The 7,501-nt window shown below is 37.3% G+C and overlaps 1 long non-coding RNA gene across 2 annotated transcripts; it reads left to right on the top strand.

The window, feature by feature from the left end:
* The first annotated feature begins 1,087 nt into the window (after positions 1-1,087).
* Positions 1,088-3,703, top strand: LOC309492678. Of its 2 annotated transcripts, XR_014203648.1 has the most exons (5): positions 1,088-1,255; positions 2,320-2,393; positions 2,462-2,618; positions 2,738-2,840; positions 3,281-3,703. It is a non-coding gene; the product is annotated as an uncharacterized lncRNA (long non-coding RNA). The 2 variants fall into 2 exon arrangements; XR_014203649.1 differs by lacking the exon at positions 1,088-1,255 and having other exon boundaries at positions 1,980-2,393.
* The last annotated feature ends 3,798 nt before the right edge of the window (positions 3,704-7,501 follow it).

Genomic DNA, 7,501 nt, shown 5'->3' with positions numbered 1-7,501 from the left:
CTGCAGCCTCTTGGGCCACCACTGGGGGCGCTGCAGCCTCTTGGGCCACCACTGGGGGCGCTGCAGGCCACCACTGGGACCACCAAAGTCGGGTTCTCCCAGACCCCCGGGCTTGGGACCACTGAAGTCAAATCCTCCCAGACCACCAGACTTGAGACCCCCGAAGTCATGTCCTCCCAGACCACCAGACTTGAGACCCCCGATTCAGACTCGGGGTCGCTGGATATCACGGGTTCAGGGCTGAAGAGAGGTTGAAGTGGGGAATGGCGTCAGGGTCCATATAGACCACGTCCTCTCCTGCAGCCTCCACGGGTCCCAGGGAATATGGCTAGGCGGGTTCCCTCAAAGGATTGCTTGTAGAAAGGAGTGTTAGCTGAACAGGTATCCGTGGTGCTGACGGAAGGGGGTTCAGGGGAGCTGCTAGTAGCAGTATTGGACCTTCCTCTTCCAACTTGACACCTAACTGCTATGGTCTCCTCAGTCCTTCGAGCACACATGGCAAAATACTCAAACAAGGTCATATGAGACCCTGACTCTCCTCCAGGTAGAGACACCTCACTCCACTGTATCCTCATGTTGGCTGGTTCGTTCTGTCACAGAATGGTCAAAAGTGAAGCAAGGATACAAGTGCGGAAATAAGGATGATTATCAAGTAAATCAAAGGCAAAACTACAAACAAAAACTACCCCGTAGGGGAAACCAAGAGAGATCTCAGGCAGGAACAGGAAACACAAGGGAAACATGGACAACAAACCAGCACAGGACTGCAAACACAGGGAGACTAAATAGGGAGCAAACAAAAGAGGGTAATGAACAAAGCAGGTGGGGAAGATTAATCAATTACCAGGTAACGAGATGGGAGGGGCTAGACAATTGACAGGAGAGCACATGGCACAGAGAATACAATACAAGCCATGTGCTCACAATAAACCAAACTAACATAAACACAGGACAAACTGCACTGTAAAAAATCCAACTTGCAAAATGTTAACTCAGTTTAAAATTTTAAGTTGAGTGGGCAAATTTTTTACTGCAATGTTGACTTTACTTATGAAAAGTATTTAACTGCAAGTGTACTATTATTTTGTCCAATGAACACAAACAATTAAGTTGAGAAAACTTAATATTTTGATTTCATAGTTCGAACGTTTAACTTCCCGTCATCGCGCATGCGCAGTCTGTCTCGCTGTACGTTACTCTCGGGGTTTCCTCCTTCAACCACGCTATCGAAGGGACTGGATTTCATCTGATTGAGGTAAGTTTTCTTTAAGCTTTATACATGAAAATAGGCTATAAATTGCACACATATGTTGATAAAATATAGTATTATGTTAAAAGATATATTTTGTGGTGACGATAAGTTTCTATCGTTAGAGATTATCCACGTAGCACATTGCTACTAACGTGCTAACGTTAAGTTACCCAGACTAACGTTAGAGTGAGGAAACATGCTTGAATGAGAAAAGAAGGACAAGGACGTGCATGGTGTTTAAAATATGTTAAAAATGTTAAGCTCAGTAAGTCGTGAATAAAGACTTAAATGCGGTGCTTGCGTTGATTGAGAGACAGAATGCTGCTTCTCTCGGACTCGGACAGAATCTGAGTGCGAATTCAGCTATCTTTCGTGGCGTATTGCGATTTAATAGTGACATACACATACAATTATGTCAATAACAAAAAAAACAAAATAAAAAAAGTATTCAAGTAAACACGGTCGGCAATGTCTTAAATGAACATAACCAATTTGGTGAAACCTAGATGTTTCAGTATTAGATCCATGAGCTCTTAAAGTGACCGCAGTCCGTTCAATTTAATTTCAAGTTTATTTGTCACGTATACAAATTTCAGTTACAGTTTGTACATGCTTAGGTTGAGGCTCAGTCATTCTACAGTGCAATATAATTAAATACAATACAATTTAGAGGAAAAATTTAATAATATTGGCCTATATATGCAAAACGAATGTGTAATGTTAAAAATATGTATGTTAACTTTGCATATTAAATAATAGAATGGGTAGTATGTGTGCAGTATGTTTTAAAGTGAATAAGATACAAATATTGTGTATCCTTAAACAAATATTAGGCTACAAAAGACAAAATAGCTCACTGCTCTTATAATAACTTTTGTATCTTTAATATCTGTCATATTTAATAAATACAGTGAAAACTATGCATTGATTCTTTTTCACATTTGATTATTCAATTTCTTTATTATTTTTACTACATGTTAAATTAACTTACTGTAACTGATTTTTGTTGTTGTTGTTTTGTTTAATAAAATTATGTATCTTTGTTCTGTTGTATTTGTCCTTTTTAGACTAAAGAACATCAGTACAGTGACAAGATCCTTGGATGTGCTAAAACAGTGGCCTTTATTTTTGAAAAGATCAGGTGAGTTGAACTGAATTTACTTGTGTTGGTCTACACTTAATTCTTACTGTTTCAACAATGTTTTTTAGGGTCTCTGCTCTCTGCTGAGTATTACAGGATCACACAAACTGATCCGAAGAGCACCTTTTTCTCTTGGTTAAATGAATACACATCTAGTCGTACAAAGCAAGTGGTGGAGCGTATGGAGATGAGATGAAGATCCTCCTAGACCAACTTGATCATCAAGTAATTATTTGATCATATCTCTCTGGTTAAAGGCTAAATGGTGCCATCTCTTTTTCAAGGTAATTCCCATGCTTCTCTTTGTATATAACTTGTTCCATATTTGTTTTTCTGTCTTTCAGACACAGAAACTCCAATGTGCTTCCTCAAAGAAAGTCTACAACTCTTAAAGGTCTGCCTTTGTTTATGAGGGAAAAGTCTGGAAACATTCTGAAGACTTGCCTGGTAAGAAGATCATCAGCATATACACTCACACCTGATATATTTCACCTATTTACCAGATGCTGTTAAGAGATAGGTTTTGTGTGATATACAAAACTTCTCATCAACAGACAAAGTCATGGTAAAAAATACTTTATTAAATAATCGTAGTTGAAACTTTCTCAGTGATCAGTTTGACTTCACCTGATAGCACAAATTCAACAAGTTGTTATTTTATCAAATCAAAGACAGTCGAAAATTACTGTTTCACAACACTGTCTGGAGACATTCCCTCTGATATCTAACCTGTTAAAACAATACAGTGCACAATCATAAGGTTAAACATGACCGTGTTTCAAGTGAAGTTACATGAGCAGACCTTTAGGGACACTCTGGTCTAACATAATTCAATACAATAAAATAAAAATGACCCTAATTTTATGCTGATTTATTTTCTACTGCAGGACACAGAGCCAGAAGACATTCACAAGGGGAGAAGATGAGGATCTTAACTATCGTTGAAGATGATGTTGCCACTCAAACCCAAATATAAGGTGCCTCTCTGTAGTACTATAAGAGCAGATTGGGCCAGATAATGTGCAAGACCTTTGCCACAGTTGTTACTCTCCTCTTTGGCTTGATTTATGGCCCCAATGGACTATCCTAAAGTATTAAAATACACCAGTAGTAACTGGTGGTTAAGAAAAAATTTGTTTAGTTTGTTTAGAAAAAAAACCCGTTTATTTATCTTGACCTAAAGTGCTCCGCAAGGCTGATTTATTTTGCATAGTCCTTCAAAAGATTGTCCAAGTAGCTGCAATCCATATGGATAATTGTAAGGTTGAGCATTTATTTATTCCAGTTTGTACTCTAATTTTGTGCATTTATTTTTTTTTTTTATTAATCTTGAAGAGTGGAATAGAACTTCATCACCTTAAAATATGTGTACCTAATGCAAATAGAAAATGTGTTGTTTTGCTGAATATTTGTCAATAAATAAGTTCTGTAATGATAGCAATGTCTTTTGTATTGTGTTGTATTTACAGTGTGGTTTACTCCCTGCATTTGGATTCTTAATGTGAAGGCTATACAAGTATCTGGGTGAGATATTTGAAAAAGTTGAATTAACTTAAAAAAGTAAAAAAGTTTAATCAACTTAAAAAAGTAAAAAATTGAATCAACTTAAAAAAGTAAAAAATTGAATCAACTAAAAAAAGTAAAAAATTGAATCAACTTAAAAAAGTAAAGCAACCAGCTGCAAAGCTTTTTTGAGTTTACTCAACTTCAGGACCTCAGTAGTTGTGCTAACTCATTTCTTTGAGTTGGACTGGTAGTTGGATGAACTTCGACCACTGAAGTTGAGTAAACTCAAAAATGCTTTGCAGCTGGTTGCTTTACTTTTTTAAGTTTACTCAACTTTTTATTTTTTACAGTGTGGGAATGTCAGAGTTCTGTCACCAACCAGAATCTAACCCAGACAGAAGTGACAAAACCCTGACAAAAAAGATCCTATTCCGAAAATTAGAATAACTCAGGACTTGAAGTATATGTCAGGTCCTTTGCTAGACCTTCACGAGCTGCAAGACTTGGATTTGGATATAGTAGAGGGTAAAGTTCTATATCAGTGTTGTGTGAAAGTTTTTAATAGAGTTGCTTTAAATGGGATAGTTGATACAGTCTGGAAGGAAAAGCTTGGGATGGCTGAAAAAACGAAACCATTTTGGAGAGTGTTTTATAAACCACCATTGATTAAGAAATCTGGAGATTTACAATGGAGAATTATACACGGTTCTGTGGCAGTTAATGCATTTATTTCTGTTATTAATCCAAGTGTTAATGATAAGTGTGTGTTTTGTGGTTTAAGGGAAACAGTTTTTCATTGTTTTTTTAGAATGTGTAAGACTTAAATCACTTTTTGTTTTATTGAGTCAAGTGTTTTTAAAATTTGGAGAAAAGTTCACGCATAATGCTTTTATTTTTGGAGCAGGGTATAGCCAAAAGCAAAGAGTAAAATGGCAGCTGATTAACTTTGTGATTGGTCAAGCAAAACTTGCAATTTATATGCAGGAAAAATAGAATAGAGAATAGACTTGGCCAAGAGATTATGTGTCTGTTTAAAGCCTATACTAAGTCTAGAATTGTTGTTGACTTTAAGTATATTATATTTAATGAATGATATGACATCATTTGAAATGCAGTGGTGCTACAAAAATATTTTCTATGCTGTAATGGAAGGGGATTTATCTTTTTCTCTTTTTTTTTTAATTGAGGTGTATAGTGTAGGATTTTTTTTACATTTTTTTTATTGATTGTATGGAATAAAATTGTTTTAAAAAAGCATTCTCTCTCTCTCTTTCTCTCTCTCAGCGGATTTTGGGAGTGAGTGGGCGGAGTTAGCGCGCGTGAGTGGAAGAGAACGCTGTTGAATGAGTGAGTTAATCTATCTTTTGCAGTTGGTTTGTGTAAATCTTTTGTTTGGCAAGCGCATTGTTGAGCAAGTAGAGACGCTGACCATATGGCAGCGTCTCAAAGTTTGGATAACTTAACGCGTAAGAAAGTCATACCCGCGAAGCGTTGTTCTGTTGAGGATTGCACAATTGCAGTAGCTGAAGTAGTTGGATACTCTAGCATTTTGTCTGCAGCTAGAATGAATAGTGCTGTAGTGATTTTTTTTAATAGTGTAGAGAAAGTTAATGAAGTTGTAGTGAAAGGGATTGTCATTAACAGTGTGTTTACCCCTGTGATCTTTGGTCCAGCCGGCTAAAAGGATTACGCTTTCAAATGTACCGCCATTGCCCATTTCTGGTCTTTATTCATTCATGAGTATGCTAAAATTGGGCACACTCAATATAAATGGTGCACAAGAAGGCGGGAAGAGAACAATGCTTTTTGAACTAATAAGAATTAATACATACTTATGTGATGTTGGAAACCCATAGTGATGCTAAAAATGAGAGTGATTGGAAAATGGAATGGGATGGAAAAGTTATTTTAAGTAATAGTTCATAGTGATGGTGTAGCTGTTCTTTTTCAAAAACACTTCATATGAGGTTGAACAAATTGTTGAAGGGCAATTATTAAAAGTAAGAGCAAAATTTTATTATTTTAGTTTTTGTAAACATTTATGCTCCTGTTCGTGGTCCTGAGAGGGTTTATTTTATAAATGTAATGCAGTTCGTTGTTATGGGAAGAAGGAGGCGGGAACCGTCGAACATTTAAAGACACGGCCCTCAGCCTCGCCCTGCTCGCCACAATAAAGAAATTGAATGATGCTCTTTCTAGTTTTAAACAAGAAGAGTATATGTTTATGGGAGGAGACGTTAATTGCACATAAAATGACAAAATAGATGGGAACCATAAAGAGCCTCATATTGCATCTCAGCATGAAATATTGAAACTCATTGCTACATGATCTCTATAATATTTGGAGAATTTTGCATACAAATTAAAGACGATATACATGGGCACAGGCAAGAGAATTGTATTACTTTGGCTATACTGGATAGATTGGTAACACTTTATAATAATGGTCCGTTGTAACGTAAACGACTCGGGGTAAATGTGAATTAGCTCAAGACTATAGGGAATATTAATATTTATAACGCATGGTCATAATTCATAAGTCGCATGTACATTTATTTTATCAATTATCGAGATTACCTTGTTCTGTACTGTCTGATCATTACAGTTAAGAAGGGGTATCCCTTTTAAACTCCACGAAAGTTTTATCTTCTGGCCGCGAATATCAAACTTTCTGAGTTTATGAATTAAAACTACTCAAGGTAGTCAATATCGAGCTTGTAGCTTAGATCTTGAAGTTTCATTGACTTTTATAAGGTGGGTTTTCAAACACAGAGACAATTAAAAGTATAAATGGGTTTATTAATAAAATGGCACACACTAGAGATTATATAAACTACAAACATAAACGTACGTAAAAATGCAAACAAACCAATAAACATTTAACCGAACACAAAAACATGAAATGAAAGAAAGAAAGATATAGAGGGAAGATAGAGGGTAACTTAGTCCACAGACCTAAGACCTAGACACCTGGAACAGCTTTTATAGGAATCAATATACTTGCGAGTGCTCTTTTTGGTCAGGCTGAAGCTGATGCAAGAAGCGAGGATGGTGTCCTGTTTCTGCTGCGTCTTCCGGTGTCGCGGGAAGCTTGAAAAGCTCACTGAATGTGATGTTACCGAGAAAGTTCAGATTCGTCTCCCGGGATGGGAGAGGCTGGAAATCTTAGTTGCAGAGACCGGCAGCTACGACTGGAACATGGGTTCGTTCGATGGAGAAGGCCAGGGCCTCCTTCAGATGTTCCTTGGAGAAACGCTGCGCCGGGGAGGAGGGTCCAGAGAAGTTGGATGAGTTGAGTTGGAAGAGAGGAGAGAGGAGCGCGAGATGATTTTGGACTTTTATCAGTGTCCCAGGTGCCGTCCCCTCCTTCGTGTAGGACGAATCAGCTGTCGAGATTTTTCGAGCGGGAAGATTCCTTTGTCCGGTTAGACACGCCCACTCGAATGAGTCATGATTGACTTTAACTGGAGAGGATTTTCTCCAGACATATGAACTTATAAAACAATGCGCATCACTGAATTCTGTTATTGGAATTCAACTCCGTTAGCTGGAGAGGATTACAAAGATATCAAAAATAGAATCTAGGCGTTGTAGCCATGCAA

The sequence above is a fragment of the Leuciscus leuciscus genome, assembly GCF_965113295.1.
Source record: "Leuciscus leuciscus genome assembly, chromosome: 2".
In the NCBI taxonomy this organism is placed as follows: domain Eukaryota; kingdom Metazoa; phylum Chordata; class Actinopteri; order Cypriniformes; family Leuciscidae; genus Leuciscus; species Leuciscus leuciscus.
This window is presented reverse-complemented; position numbering and strand designations above follow the sequence as displayed.